Below are 16,665 nucleotides of genomic sequence, written 5' to 3'. Positions count from 1 at the left end.
TAAGCAGTGTTATGGAAAATTGACGGTAAACAGATCTAGCGGGTAGATCTACCAGATTTGGTAGTGTACCAGATTTGGCAAAATCTTTGGTTATAACAAAGTTATCAATCAACTGATCTGCACTGGAATGAGGCAAATGTAACAAATATTATTACGATCCATATTCTATTATCGGATAAGAGAGATTTAGCTTTTCTGTTTTCAACACAACTGTGTTGATGCTTATCGGTTGTGTGACTGTGTGACTACAGCGATACGGAACGCCCAGTATTTATACTAACCCAAATATGACGTCATAATTTCAAAATGTCTGACATTCGCTGGCTTGCTAGTCTAAGTCAACTTTTAAGCATGTTTACATGTAAATAAGGGTATGACAGCAACTAATAATGAATTGTAAAACTATTTACGGATAAGTGCTATCGATTTAACGTAATGATAGAACTTTAATGAAGTTATTTATGAAGCAATCAGCCTTCGATGTTCGTACATGGAACTTTCGTAACCAGCAGGTCAGAGAGATGGCCTTTTTGAACCAGGCTGGTTCGTTTGAACCAGGCTAGTTCAAGTGACCCATATTAAGACATGTATACATAGGCCTAATGAACCATAAATCACGAGACACGCGTTTTTCTGGTTTTAGAAGAAGACTTACAATCATTGTGTTGATATTCGCATCATGGTATGGATATTTTATGATTTATTGGACTTTTACTCATGCAGTGCAACTAAATTTCAATGAATTTGACACTTACAACAACCTGCGAATCGCTTTGCAAACAGGTACATTATTTTGTACAATTAGGTCACCATAATCTTACAAAATTCTTAAAGGCAGTGGCTAGTGAACCGTCACCGGTGCAGCAGACCCGAGGTCTAGTGCACCGTCATTTTTAATATATATAAAACATAGCCTTTCTGTAAAATTTCTTTGAAAGATATTTTCACCAGTAATAAGCAAGAACATAATTAAAAGAATGAAGTAAGATAAACCTTGACTTACTTGTTAATTTATGGCTTTACCTCAAGCGCTGATCTTCGTTCTTCGGCAACGTTAGTATCCGTCATTTACTAAGATATTTCCGAATGACAGAATGAATTTCTTTGATTTTTTTTTTTTTATTTTCATGAATACCATATATTTTTGTCAATTTAAGTCGAATATATAAAAATAATTATTGTCTATATTTGGATATATATGTAAGTATACATATCAAAATTGAAATTCGATCTTAATTTCAGATTTTTATCTCATGGGACCGTAAATTCGGAAATATTGACATCTTGCAAGCAAATATTTTATAATGTACAGGCACGGTGAAAACTGTTTAAAATTTCAATATTTGTTATATTATTGATTACAATAGCTACATTTCACGAAATCCATGATTAAAACTGTGAAAGACAATAAAGATTAAATTAAGACAATGAATGGAGGTCTACAAATGTAGGCGTTGTTGGATTGCTTGTTAAAGTTATTTAATGATTGGATTGGGTGTGTTTATCTTTTGTGGTGGCAGCTCTGATCATGAGACAGTGAATCTGAAATACTGTTGACGAAGAATGAAGATAGCGTGTTGAGGTAAATTGGTAAATTATAAGGTAAATCAAGGTTTATCTTACTTCATTCTTTTAATAATGGTCATACATATTACTGGTGACAAGATGTTATAATTATACTTCAAAGAAAAGCTGCAGTGATTTTTTTTGCCATTTTGGGAAAAGGTCCGGTACCAGTTGAATTGGGAAAAATGACGGTGTTTTTAACCCAAATTGGGAATTTTAGCAGGGTTTTTATTCAAATTGGGAATTTTTGCAATAAGTCAATAACATCATTTAGAACACTTCTTCCTTTAATTCCATGTAAACATCATCCAATAAACATAATGAATGGTTAAATGATTTATAGTGAAATGTCCCTTTTTTCATATTCTTGAAAATGTCAACTGTTGGCTGTCCGAGTCCCTGTAAGAGGGGTCTGACCCTCTGTACAGAGTAACATAAGTTTTGAAACTCGATAGTCATTGACTCTTCAGTCTAAATTTTCAAGGGTCAAAATCATATTTTCAAGAGACAAGATCAACATTTCAGGGGTCAACCTATACTGAATGCTTCAAAATAAGAGATGCTTTTGCAACAGTGTTCATATTTTTCTTACATGCAGACTTTGTATTGGCTTTTTATTTAGATTGTACTAGAAAAATCTTGTAAGAAATGATGGAAATGTCCGAAAATTACGGTCGCGAAAACGGGTGACAAATATGTAAAACGAAATTTAACATTTTAAATTCTTGATAAAATACCTGTTTCAAGTTGTTTTTTTTTCACCATACCTATTCAGTACTTATAATTTCTACTTATTTACAGCATATAATTTGTTTTGGACCAAACAAAGCCTCGGCAATGATAATAAAATTGCTATAGACCGTAACGGTTGACCGGCTTAGGTAATCGTATAGAGGACACAAAATAATGATTTTAATTATCCAATTTGTAGTTATTTTAAGTTGGCAAGACATATTACAATACAACATAAGCTGTATACCGCTAATTAAAAAGTGGTACAAACACGATACTGTACAGTCAGGAGTGTAACTGTTTAAAGTTATCGCAGTTTATAACCCATTTGAGTTATTGCTTATACTTTCATAACTTGTTTCAGTTATCATAAAATATTATAAAGCCCTCCTGTGCCAATTCCGTATTTTGAATGTGACTAATGCTATTATTACCTGAATCCTTGACATTTTATCTTTCCAGCTCTGCAGTAAAAAATTTTACGCAAGGCCGATAAAGTTTTACGCAAGAGTTTTAAAGCTATAAAACTCTTAACATCCCATTATGCTTATCAGGTCATGATCAGACTAAAAGAGAATTTGATTAATCACAGTTTGCTACTAATTTCACTATAAAGGTCACTTTGTAAGAAGAGCAAAAAGACTTTTATTGAATAACTTACCCGAGTTAACAATATTTTATAACTAATACAGGTTATAAAATGCTTGAAAAAGTAACTGAAATAGGTTACCTAACTTAAAACAGTTACACCCCTGACTGCTGTAAGGCTGCATTGTTTATCAATTAACTTTTACACATTTATCAATAGACACGGTTGATAATGACACGGCATTGTGCTAAATACAAACCGCGAGATGATCACGTGTCAGTCGGCGCGTGGCGTGGTAGCTAATTAACATACGACGCTCTGCCTCCTGCTATACTTCCGCTCGTGCCGGCAAACGGTATTGAAATTCTCTGGGATTTTGATTGACAAGGGGCAGGACTTTCGAACTTAGACGCATCAAAAAAATTTCCGCGAGTCAAACCGACGCACGAGGCATATAATCAGCGGGTCAAATACGAGTTTTTCTCGGTTTTTCGTGGGTCAAAACCCGGGACCTCGGGTCTACTGAATGCCCTGGTAAATCGGGCCGTCTTTTTTACCGAAATACCTTCGGGCGGGGTTTATTCTTTTACGTCAGAATGAAGGTTTTTCGTTCTCGGCCTCGAGCGTTTTGTAAATTTATACGATACAATCAGTTTGTCTGGGTCATTTTGGGAATTTTTGGATGAGAATTGGGAAAAAAAGATACCTTTTTCAATTGGGAAAAGGTCCGTTTACCGGACCTTTATAAAGAACGAAAAAAATCGCTGAAGCTATATTTTATATATAACAAAAATGACGGTGCACTAGACCTCAGGTCTGCTGCACCGATGACGGTGCACTAGACCTCGGGTCTGCTGCACCGGTGACGGTTCACTAGCCACTGCCATTCTTAAAAAAGCATAATGTAGCTGTTGGAAAATCTTAATTTCGGCCATTTGTAAAATCCAAGAGATAAAGGAGGAAGAAAACACACTGACTTCCGCTGATTTGAGAAGCAGCAGTATATTCGTATCTCTCTGCATCCGTAATTTAAATATGGCAACATTTATCTCCCTTTATACTATTTTCAGTTTCGCCAGCATCAAATGGCTACTTTCAGTCACATGATCATAATACAGCTGGGAAAATTGCAAAATGGCGGCGAGCTGATGAAGCACGGCAAAATAATGTATAAAAGTTGAAAAATACCGTAAATTTGATGCAAATAACTCCTGCTTTTTTGACAAATCTAAATTTGTTCCATTTGATCTTTGTTCTGTGGCAAAAATCTAGTCAATGCAGCTTATGTAACTTGTCTGAGCACGAAGTTCATCCTCAGAAGTAAGCCTCTACGTCAAAACAAGATTGCGAATATGTTTCTAAGCACATATTTTTACAAGTTTTTCATCACAATTTAATATTTATGACAAATATGGTTCATTAGGCCCATGTGTACATGTCTTGTTATGGGTCAGTTGGACCAGCCTGGTTCAAATGAACCAGCTGGTGCAAACAGGCCATCTCTCTGACCTGACCAGTGTCAGGCAAGATAAAAAATTACTACAAGGAACAATTTCAACAAATTTCTGGATACCACAATATGATTGTAACATGTGAATTGAAGTCAGACACCTTACCACCATGCAACAGTATCATCTTTCTTCCGTAACCGCCGAACCCCTTTCGGTGATGTAGACGTTGTTCGTCCCTTTTTTATGGTTTGGCAGATTCCCTAGAGAGCGTACGTATTCGTCCGGAACCGCTTTTATAACCAAAATAAAAGAATTTTATTTCTATGCATAATGCTGCCAAAATCCACTTGTTTTTTTGGTAAATGTCATGCATATTGTTCTCTTAATTAATTTTACCGTGCCCTTGCATTTATCTGCGTTTACTGTCCGCCATATTGTTGTTGTTGTAATCTTGACTGCCAGAAATGTTGAAACCCAACTGGTTCAGCAGTAGTATGTTCAGGTATAATCCACAACCTGGCACCACAGAATTGGAATGATAAAAACTAGTATACGAATAAACTAAAGTCTGTCCCATCCCATCAGTTAACATCAACTTGGATGCACGGTGACAACTCATGCAGCTATCGGTAAAGTAAATAGCGTTAGTTAAACTACAAAAAAGTCACCCTCGAGAATTTCAAGGATTTTTCTCTAAGTAATCGAATTTCTAAATGAATGCCACATATATTTTTCCAATGGCAGCTCACTGTTGTAAAAAATCGGCCGCCATTGGCGCTTACTCTCTAAAAAGGAGGAGAACATGAAAGTTCACGTGAATTACTTGGGGAGCAACTCAAAATGGATTTAAAAATGAATAATCGTCGTTTTGTACTGAAATACCTTGAAAGATCAACAGATTGAACAGTTCGTATATTCAAAACAAATTTCCAATGCAAGGAAGACAAATTTACTCACATGCAACTTGCGAATTCCAAGTTAACTGTATGCTGTATCCCAAGGTCCGATTTACAAATTATCAATTCCCCATTTATTTTTCCACTGTCCAGTCGTAATACAACTTCATTTTTGTTCTATGTGGAACAACTACACTCAGTCAGTGGCACTCTAGATGATATTGTACCATACATATGAAACAATGCATTGATTACACCATTTTTCATATGCATGGCTCAAAAAATAACCTGTATTCTACAATTTAAAAATCCTTCCTTCCCATTAAATGATACTATTTCAAAGAGTTATCCTCGATATATCACCCTTTCCAAAATTAATTTCCATAAAACTTCTGCTTTGAAAACACACTACTCTTTTCTATCGGGTCCAAATTTGTAGTTAACATTTTATAAGCACTTTTTAACCCTGCACTAAATACTTTGGCACCAAATTTGAAAATGGCATCACCTGATCAATGAGATGAGAGAGATGATTAAGGGCCTAAATTACGATGCATGAGAACGAAAAAATGTTTTATTTGCCCACAAAGCGCGCAGAACTAAAATCTATTTCCATTGAAGGGATTTCAATCTGGAACTCGTTTTAGGCGTAAATGGACCCATTACGAAAAGTAGGTCACTTTGTGAAACATGTTTAATCGGCAAACACTACACGGTAAAATCCTTCTTTGTTTATAAAAAGAAAATGTTAAAAATATTAGAATCAATACTTAAATCACTTATTAAAACTAGATTTTGTATAATTTAATTTGATTCAAAGAGGGGCCACACTTGTAAGTCTGCATTATTGTGCAACTTCTAAAAAATATGAATACAATCTCATAATTCTAACATTGAAGTTAAATTGAGAGGGCGCCGGTGCTGATCGAAAATTGTGTCAGAGAGGGTTCCCGTGCCGGGTGATGGGAGTTAAGAGAGATCCTTTGAGACAAAGAGGCAAATTTCGCTGACTGAGAGGGATCCCGTGCATTAGTGAAATCGAAAGAGTTTTTAAAGAAACGTGATAATAAACACACACATAAAGTGTATTTACAAATAAGATGGGATCAACGGCTTCACATCTGAGATACTAGATCGTGACTAATAAAGCTATATTCAAGCAAAGTTCTCTCAGTCTGCATTCCATCTTCGTTTGAACTTGTGACAACTGATAAAACAAATTTAACGATAAAAAAGCAAAGGTATATGGCTACGTCTTCCCGTGGTTCAGATTTTTTATGCACAAACTTTTGTTCAGGATGAAAAAGCCAGCTACGCTCCTGCAACTATAAATCCGTAATGTTCAGAGCGTGAATCGCAGGTCAGTTGCTATAAGGCCAGATCGATTTAGAATGTAGATCTACATCATTTAAACATCTCCAAGGGTTTTGAAAGTTTAAAAGAATTTATAATTTTATAGTTTTAGTATTGTCATTTTTCTTTTCTTGTGTAAATACCGCTCTAAAATCACAATTTCGAAAAATTTTAATTTTACCAAAATTTTTAAATGGAGCCGAAATTTTGTTTTTATGGTAAAAATGGTAAGCTTACCCATGCGCGGATCAAGAGGGAGAGGGTCCGGTAGTCCGGACCCATTGGAAAACCCTAAAAAAGGAAAGATGAGAAGAAGGAAAGAAAATGATTTTTCGAAAAGGCAACATTAGGGACCGCATTCAAAGTGTATGAGGCTGCTTCACGTAGAGCACTAATTCATTTTTATGTTAATTATCTCAAAGATACGAATAATTCTACCCTTTGATTTAACAGGTGAGCTCATAAAAAAATGTGAAAATAAGGGGTATATTGTATATTCAATGGCAATGGAAAAGATGTTATTAAATGCTTCTAAAACGTCCCAGAATGCAGGAAATGAAGCGCTAAATTTCAAAATAATCAGGGGGAGTATGCCCCGCTATTTCCTCTTTTAGCATGTTCAACAAATACTTATTGACAACTCTTTATTTGCAAACGGCTAACATCCACATAAATAACCTCAAATTATTAAATATAAACAGACACATGTTTGCCATGGTAAGGGTTCGGTCGGAACACCACTTGAGAAAAGTGGCTGGATCCGCGCATGATGTTTATGCACGGTGTTCCGGTAGGGCCATCGCCACATAACGTATGTGAGTTCGAAGCAACGTAAGAACGAGACTACAATGTTTAAAAGTCGAAACCACGAAACTATGATGCTGGAAGTCGAAATCATTTTGTATTATCACCATCATGATTTCGCGGTTTCGACTTTTTAGCATCTTAGTTTCGACTTTCCACTATCGTAGTTTTAAGTTTTCATCATCGTAGTTTCGAGTTTTCACCAGCATACTTTCGACTTTTCATCAGTGTATTTTGGCCTTTTCATCATCGTAGGTTTGGCTTTTCATCATTAAAGTCTGAACTTTCAACATCGTTTACCGCCTTCCTGATACGGCATCATCTAAGATATGTCCTTTTGTTTTTGTCTTTTTTTTAAATATGCAGGTAGGCAAGTTATATTTAAGTATTAAAAAAAAACAAAAAAAAACTAAAAATCATTTCATAACGCAAATGCTGACGACTCAGTCACGCACAAGGGAAAATTAAGCTGGGCATGAGAAAGGGTACCGGTAAGATATTCTACCTTTTTCTGCTTTACAGGTAACATTAATCTTAAAAGCGACCCAAATTTAGGGAAGCTCTTAAAAAACATTTTGATCTACCAAAGAAGTTATGAAGTTTATTTTTATAGCTCTTTGGATCTACTAACGATTAATAATCAAACATCAAAAATATGTTTAAATTACTCTGTAACACTGGAAGTTAAACATGCCAATTGTTCCCCGTATCATCTTTTATTAATAACATTTATTTGAATTCATAAAACAACAGTGAGACTTTTTTTAGCAATACAGTGTGAACCCGGCCCGAGTTTTATTTTCTAATACATTTAAACGTCGATAATTGCAAAAGTGAGCTTTTGTGATCGCCCTTCGTTCGTCGTTGGTCCGTTCGTCCGTCCGTCAACAATTTCTTGTCTGCACGATATTGGTTTCATTTATGATTATATTTTAACCAAACTTGCACACAACTTGTATCACCATAAGATCATGGTTCCTTTCTTGAACTGGCCAGATCCCATTATGGGTTCCAGAGAAATGGCCCCTGAAAGGGCCAGAATTAGCTATTTTGACCTTGTCTGCACAATAGCAGCTTCATTTATGATTTGATTTTTACCAAACTGGCACACAACTTGTATCACCATAAGATCTTGGTTCCTTTCTTGAACTGGCCAGATTCCATTATGGGTTCCACAGTTATGGCCCCTGAAAGGGCCAGAATTAGCAATTTTGACCTTGTCTGCACAATAGCAGCTTCATTTATGATTTGAATTTAATCAGACTTGCACAAAACTTGTGTTGCCATAAGATCTCAGTTCCTTTGTTGAACCAGCCAGATCCCTTAATGGGTTCCAAAGTTATGGCCCCTGAAAGGGCCAAAATTAGCTATTTTGACCTTGTCTGCACAATAGCAACTTCATTTATGATTTGATTTTAACCAAACTTGTATGTAGACCAATCTGTTTCCGGATGATAACTCAAGAACGCTGGGGCCTAGGATCATGAAAGTTGATATGAAGGTTGGTCATCACCTGCAGATGACCCCTATTGATTTTGAGATCTGTATGTCAAAGGTCAAGGTCACAATGACCCTGAACAATTAAAGGGTTTCCGGATGATAACTCAAGAACGTACGCTTGGGCCTAGGATCATGAAAGTTGATAGGGAGGTTGGTCATGACTAGCAGATGACCCCTATTGATTTTGAGGTCAGTATGTCAAAGTTCAAGGTCACAGTGACCCGGAACAGTTAAACGGTTTCCGGATGATAACTCAAGATTGCTTGGGCCTAGGGTCATGAAAGTTGATAGGGAGGTTGGTCATGACCAGCAGATGACCCCTGTTGATTTTGAGGTCAGTAGGTCAAAGGTCAAGGTCACAGTGACCAGGAACAGTAAAACAGTTTCCGGGCTATAACTCAAGAACTCTTGGGCCTAGGATCAGGAAAATTGATAGGGAGATTTATCATGACCAGCATATGGCCCCTATTAATTTTGAGGTCATTTGGTTAAAGTTCAAGGTCAGATTGGCCAGGAACAGTTAAACGGTTTCTGGAAGATAACTTGAGAATGCTTGGGCCTAGGATCATGAAACATGATAGGGAGGTTGGTCATGACCTGTAAATGGCCCCTATAGATTTTGAGGTCTGTAGGCTAAAGGTCAAGGTCACATTGACCCGGAACAGTTAAACTCTTTCCGGATGATACCTTGAGAACGCTTGGGCCTAGGATCACTAAACTTAATAGGGAGGTTGATCATGACCAGCAGATGACCCCTGTTGATTTTGAGATCAATAGGTCAAAGGTCAATGTCACATTGAACCAGAACAGTAGAATTTTTGTTTACAGTGAGCAAATAATTTCTGTTCCTTGTGCAATTACTGAATGCATCAAGGGGGGCATTTCGTGTTCGATGAGCTCTAATGTTTAACCTTTAGCCTGCTGTTGCCAGTGTCGGCAAGTGATTCTGCCTTTGTGACCAGTGCATATAGTCTGTTGGTCAAGGAATACTGATCAGTTAAGTCAATATTGTAGACTGTGTGAACAATAAACCTTTACCCTGCTAAATTTCTAAAATGGACTGGTCTGTCATTCAATCTGGGCAGTAACATTTATAATTCAAAGGGGTGTTCACTGAAAATTTATTGATAGCATAGCGAACCAAGATCAGCCTGCACATCCATGAGTTAGGGCCACGTGTTTGGCACATGTTCTCTGTGACATTATTTGTATTCAACCTCTGTTTCATATGCGGAATTGCCAGTTGCAGAGAACAATTTTGTACTGGTACAGAATCCAGGAACACTGGTAATGTTAAATGCCTGCCAGAACCAGCTGGCCGGAACACAACTGAAATATTGTTGAAAAATAGCATTAAACCTAAAACAAAAAACAAACAAATCTTTTGCAGTGCAATGTGAGAAGTGACAGTAATGCAGAATACCTACAGACCTTGAACATGTTGAAGAGAAATGAAGAGATACAGCTCTAAATTGTTCCACATGGTGTGTGTGGGAAACATAGTGGACAGAAAGCATGTGACAAGTAAGAAGATCATTTACATTTAGACCCATTTTCCTCTAATCCAGCTGCACTCTGAGTTATAGAAAAGCTGAATTTTCTTCTAAAAATAAAACCAATTTTACAGTGGAAGGGAGGTAACTCAGTTTCAGAAAAAGAACACTAAAAGGTTATATACTAATAAAAGAAGTTGATTCTGTAACGTAACATTTGTGCACCTGAAATTTATCTTAAAACACAACATGATTATGACAGTTCTAACATTTTTATTTACTACAAAGAGCAATGCACAATTATAAATGTTTGGTCTAATTTCACAGATATAATCAATGCTCAATTAGCTTTTTGAAACAGTTCTGTATACTACACTGTTAACTTTCTTATTATAAATGTACTTCAGCCTAGCTTTTAACACCGATAATTGAGTTTTAGCGGGAGTGGGACGACCATGTCCTTTGCCCGTCACCTGGCAGCTCCCTCGACCACAGAATGTATTGAGTATATTAGGATAATACAGGAAAACATTGCAGACATGTTTTTCAACTTCTGTAAACTTAGTAATTAATTCACAGATGTTTTACTCCCTGAAGCTACTGTAGAGTTGACAAGTTTTGTCTGACTTCTGAAATGTACAGTTAAAATCTTAATTATCCGATTATAAACCTAGGTATTACATTAGTTTACAATCCTTGTTTCATATAAAATTGAGCTACTTCAGATCAATTTTGATACAGTCTCTAGATATTCATTCCGTCAGAGATCTATTTATCACAACATGCTCATATTCATACATATTTTTGCTTTAAGAAAATGAAAAGAAAAGGTGGTGTTAAATAGTATGCAGTGAAATGCAAGTCATTTGAAGTACTATCGTATTGCAGCATTCCACAAAGCGGTCTACAGAATAAATACCATACTTTCGTTTTCAAGTACCGTAACAACCTGAAAACAAGCGAATATAAACATGAAGTGTCTTACAATGTATTTTATGAAAAGTGAAATAATGTCAATAAAATTTGACTCTTTGTGATGTTCACTTGTGCCAAAAATCGAAAAAATAGGATCTATTTATTTGGCACTTTTTTACCAAATTACAGCTATATAACTAAAATTGTCCAGTTTGATTTTACTGTGGTATATGTGCATCTAATATGTCTGTGCACTTTATATTTCTTTTTGTAGTGTGAAGTAACAGTAACACAGAATGGCTAGAGACCATTAACTTAAAAACTGAAGAGATGCAGGTCTTTGTCATGTTTGTTCTATATGGTGATTGGTGGAACCATGGTGCAGTTTTGAATTTATAAGGTAGATCATTGATACATGTAACCATAAGAGGTTACTGGCAAGCAACCTAGGTGGAAAAAAGCTTCAGACCAAGGAACTAACTTTTGCCGCAGCTCTTGATATTACAGATAGTTTGTTTTCAGACTCCTTTCCACATACTGCAAACCTTTGTGTTCTCTGATGCATGAAGACCGTTATAAATCTATTTGAATGATTTTACCATTATCATACAACCTTACATTTGGAGGCAGTAAACAGTTTTCTGAGCTTCTCGGCCTAGAGTCGCCTACCTAACTTTCAAAACCTCACACAAAAGTCTGTAACCACACACCTGAAATAAAGATGTTGCAACATTAACATCACTGTATGTCTATCGTTACAAACCATCTGCAATACATCTCTAATATCTAGTTTTCTGTTTACAAGACCTGAATTTTGTGCTCTCCCGGTCGCGGAAACTGATGACGAAAAAAGCTAAATTTGCCAATTTTTCAATCGCTACAGAAAATTCCCTGAAAACGATAGCCCCAATTGCTACACTGTTCCATACTCCAGTAACACTGTAAAATCTGAAAATAAGCTGAAATATATGGGGCATCCGTACCGTTTTTTCACTATTCCACTTTCCTGAGGCCCCTGCTAAAATGACAACCCCACTTTAAGCTAGCTCAGAGGAAGTATGTATACGCTCCTGCAAGTCATTACGTCATACTATCAAGATCAAGGCTACTCAACTGATTTTCTTTAAATAAGTGAAACTCAATTCTAGCCGCTGAAACTTCAGTTCTAGCAATTATTATTATTTAGAAGTTCAAATATGCACTTCATTCCGTAAATTGCCTCTTATTTGTAAATTTGACCCCGGCCAATTCGACACTAACAGCTGAAAACTGTTTACTGCCTCCTTTATTGAAGGTAACTTTGAAATTCAAGTGTATAATGTTAGGTACTGTAAAACACTTTAAATTCGCGAGATCTTTATTTCGCGAATTTGTCCCGATTTTTGGCATTTCATTATTTCGTGAAATCTTAAATTCGCGATGTTAAAATCGTAATTTTAATTTCGCGAATGTGAATCAAGAAGAAAACCGGAAGTACGACTGCATGCGGTTACTTTCTGCAATTATGGTACCTGTATGACGTCACTGTTAAAAGTTTATTCTCCGGTCCACCAGTGCGTGTTACGCTCTTTATTGATAGCAGATTAATGCCTTTAATATCTAATATGTGCTCACTGTTGTATAGTCGTCAGTAAATTGTTCCTTTCTTTTGTTATTACGTAGCTTTAATATCCGTAACATTTACAAGTGTTAGAAGTATCTGATTGGGTTTGAAACCGGCTATAATCACAATGTTATTACATGCCGGTGAGCTCATGGAGGATGGAAGAAAAAGGTTCAAAACAGGTAAAATAAATAAGTTTAAACTCAAAAATATCATGGCTCGACTAGGACTCCATATTAACAATGAACGTTTGATCTTTGAACATTTATTATGCATCCAATCATTGAAAACTTTTCACAGTTTCTTTCAGTTTTGAAAAAAGTGTAAACCATTGTAAAATTGGTAAACAATGGTACATTTTGTATAATAATTATCTTCGTCTTTTGAAAAGGGAAACTGTTTTGTTAGGCGTGAAAAATAATTGCGTGTATGTATGCCAATTTCAAGTTGTACATGAAAGCGTGTTTTGAGGAGTTTTATGCTAACAAAATCGCCGTCCAATTAAAGGATAGTAACATTGACTCTGTAAATGTTGATTTGCGCTTGTCCACTGTGAAACCACTGCACGCTAAATGGCTTGTTAAAACCATGCAGAAAATTGAGAATTACACTGATATGGTATAGCGTGGCTGGATTCAGGCTGGAATTCACGTCACAGCTTAATTTAGAATTACTAGTACTTAGTACATGTACTATAGTATTGTAATGGAAGATAACTTTGTTTGAGCGGTCATGTACAGTAACACCGTTAGTTTCTTCCCTTGTGCTGATCGATATGTCATGAATTGGATAAATGTTTACTATCAAATAATAAAGATTATACTTTGCTGTATACATGTATATTTTGTATATAATATAGTCATTTAACCGTACTTGTCGAACCATGGTGGAATCACGCAAAATCACAATAAGTGGATTTCGTAAGTGCGAACATTTATCGTTCAGACACTATTTCGGACATCAGCGAATTTCGGATAAACACGAACAGGTAAAGCTATTTTTCGTGGTCACTTTGAATTCGCGAGTACTTAACCTCGCGAATATTAGCAAACATTAAATTCTCGCGAATAAAAGGTGTTTTACAGTATAGTGCTTATTATAATCTTTTATGTATGTTATGGAATGTCTGACAGTCTGTCTAACTGAAGTGTTGATGATTTTCATTAAATTTGTAAAATAACGTTTTGAATGTGCATGTTTAGAACTTTGATGGATAAATTTACAAAACATTTTCAAAAAATTCTACTTTTTGTAGGTGTAAAGTTACAGAAAAGCAGAATAGCTACAGACCATGAAATTTAGAAATGAAGAGATGCATGTCTTTGTTCAGCATGGTGTATATGGGAAACATTGTGGGTCGCAGACATGAAATGATTTAGTAAGTAAACACACCATAAATTTGTATTTTAGAATTATTTTCCTGTAAATCCAACTGCACTTTTTAAGGTATTAGATCACTAATAGAGAACCTCCTTTTTGAAGAGTATTCAATTCCTACCATAAACCTACTTTTACTGCAATTCTTAGGGGGGCGTAGGTTCAAGCCCTTCTGGGACCATTTTTGCCCCCTTATTTTTCTTTTTTACTAGTAAGTTTTTACTTCTTTAAAGACTTATTATTGATGTTTTGTACAAAAATGGAAAAATGATGAATCTTATAAGCGATTTCTTGGTGTTCAAAGTGAATATACTACTTAAACAGAAGGGGTAGAGTTACAAATCTTTAAAAATATTGAGTTACGCATGGTGAAAGTTCTCTGTTTTGCTTTCACACTTAGATTATATATTGAAGAAATTTAGGTAGGTTTTACGTCTTCCCTAAGGTTATTGTACCCCCCGACAACAAAGTTGTAAGGGCGGGTATACTGGTTTCAGGTTGTCTGTCTGTCCGTCTGTCTGTCTGTCTGTCTGTCCGTCTGTCCGTAGACGCAATCTTGTGCGTACCATCTCACCTTATCCCCTTGACAGAATTTAATGAAACTTCACACAAGTGATCAGTACCAACAGTAGTTGTGCATGGGGCATGTTAGGTTCTTTTAGAAAAAAAAAGTGCAGAGTTATGGGACTTTGTTTTTTTGTTACTATACTATATACATAGACACAATCTTGTGCGCACCATCTCTCCTCATCCCCTTGACACAATTTAATGAAACTTCACACAAGTGATCAGTACCAACAGTAGTTGTGCATGGGACATGTTAGGTTCTTTTAGAAAAAAAAATGCAGAGTTATGGGACTTTGTTTTTTTGTTACTATACTATATACATAGACACAATCTTGTGCGCACCATCTCTCCTCATCCCCTTGACACAATTTAATGAAACTTCACACAAGTGATCAGTAACAACAGTAGTTGTGCATGGGGCATGTTAGGTTCTTTCAGAAAAAAAATTTGCAGAGTTATGGGACTTTGTTTTTTTGTTACTATACTATATACATAGACACAATCTTGTGCGCACCATCTCTCCTCATCCTCTTGACACAATTTAATGAAACTTCACACAAGTGATCAGTAACAACAGTAGTTGTGCATGGGGCATGTTAGGTTCTTTCAGCGACAAAAATTGCAGAGTTATGGGACTTTGTTTCTTGTTAACATACTATGTACATACAGTCTGCATATGCAATCTTGTGCGTGCCTAATCTACCAAACCCTTGCACACAATTTAATGAAACTTCACACAAGTGATCAGTACCAACCCTAGTTGTGCATGGTGCATGTTACATTCTTTTAGATAAATATTCTGCATAGTTATGGGACTTTGTTTTTTGTTACTATACTGTATACATACAGTCTATATACATACAGTCCACATAATTATGCAATCTTGTGTGCATCAAATTGCAATGTACTGTGTCAGTGCATGCGGGGGTACATTCATCACCTTTAGTGATAGCTCTAGTTTTTAAATGGAGTAAGCAAAATTCAAAACAGAAACACATCATTCGACCTTATTTTTTCAATGTTGAAGTATGAATTCTGTCTCATTAAATCCGTTTACTTGAGGCACCATTGAAAAAATGATATTGACAATTTTATATTATGTTTAATGATTGTTTACCAATAGTTTGATGTTTCTTCTATTGAAATTAATGGTAAAATGAGTTCTCTGCAAAGTTTTTGGATAGCGGCTCTCACTTTGAAATTTGTCTCTACTTGAGCTTGAGGAGATACCATAAGTTATTCAAAAAAATTTAAAAACGGCACGGTAAAAGTTGTTTAAAATTTGCAAAATAGTGCAAAACACGGTTACCTTTCAGCATATACCAAGCAAAGGCCATTTTGTAAACATTACTGTTAGTGACCTAATACCTTAAGGCAGATTGTTTTTAACTTTACAGTTGAAGGGAGGTAACTCAATTTGAAAAAAAACAACACACAAATGCCCTTGCTTAATTCTATTTTGGTAAATTACATGTGGTTTGTTTCCACATAAGTTTTTACTAAAACAGTTAAAGGTGGTCAATCACATTTAATCAACATTTAATGACATTTTTTACTTTTTGTATATTCTGGTAGAGAATTATTTAAGGAACAAAAAGACCGATTACATAGAGTTAGATTCCTATTTGGAATGTATATTTTATTATTTTTATAAAATTTTGTAATTACTCCCCTTTAATATGAAAGTATATAAAAAGCTGGGTATTTCTTTTTATTTCAATACAGTGTCTAGTTTTACATTTGCATTTGATAGACATATCAACTATTGAATAATCTGAACCAAAATGCAAGTTTTAAAGCTGTGTGTAGCTTCTGAATT

The 16,665-nt window shown here is 35.6% G+C and overlaps 1 long non-coding RNA gene across 2 annotated transcripts in view; it reads left to right on the top strand.

Moving 5' to 3' along the window:
* Positions 1-316: 316 nt before the first annotated feature.
* Positions 317-16,665, top strand: part of LOC123543622 (uncharacterized) — a 47,386-nt gene continuing 31,037 nt past the window's right edge. For both annotated transcript variants that reach the window (XR_008367690.1, XR_008367689.1), the window contains exons 1-4: positions 317-4,607; positions 10,282-10,415; positions 11,574-11,699; positions 14,158-14,280. This is a non-coding gene — a long non-coding RNA (uncharacterized LOC123543622). The remainder of the gene's footprint in view (positions 4,608-10,281; positions 10,416-11,573; positions 11,700-14,157; positions 14,281-16,665) is intronic.

The sequence above is a fragment of the Mercenaria mercenaria genome, chromosome 16 (assembly GCF_021730395.1).
Source record: "Mercenaria mercenaria strain notata chromosome 16, MADL_Memer_1, whole genome shotgun sequence".
In the NCBI taxonomy this organism is placed as follows: domain Eukaryota; kingdom Metazoa; phylum Mollusca; class Bivalvia; order Venerida; family Veneridae; genus Mercenaria; species Mercenaria mercenaria.
Note: the sequence above shows the minus strand (reverse complement) of the source record. Positions and strands in the feature narration are given on the sequence as shown.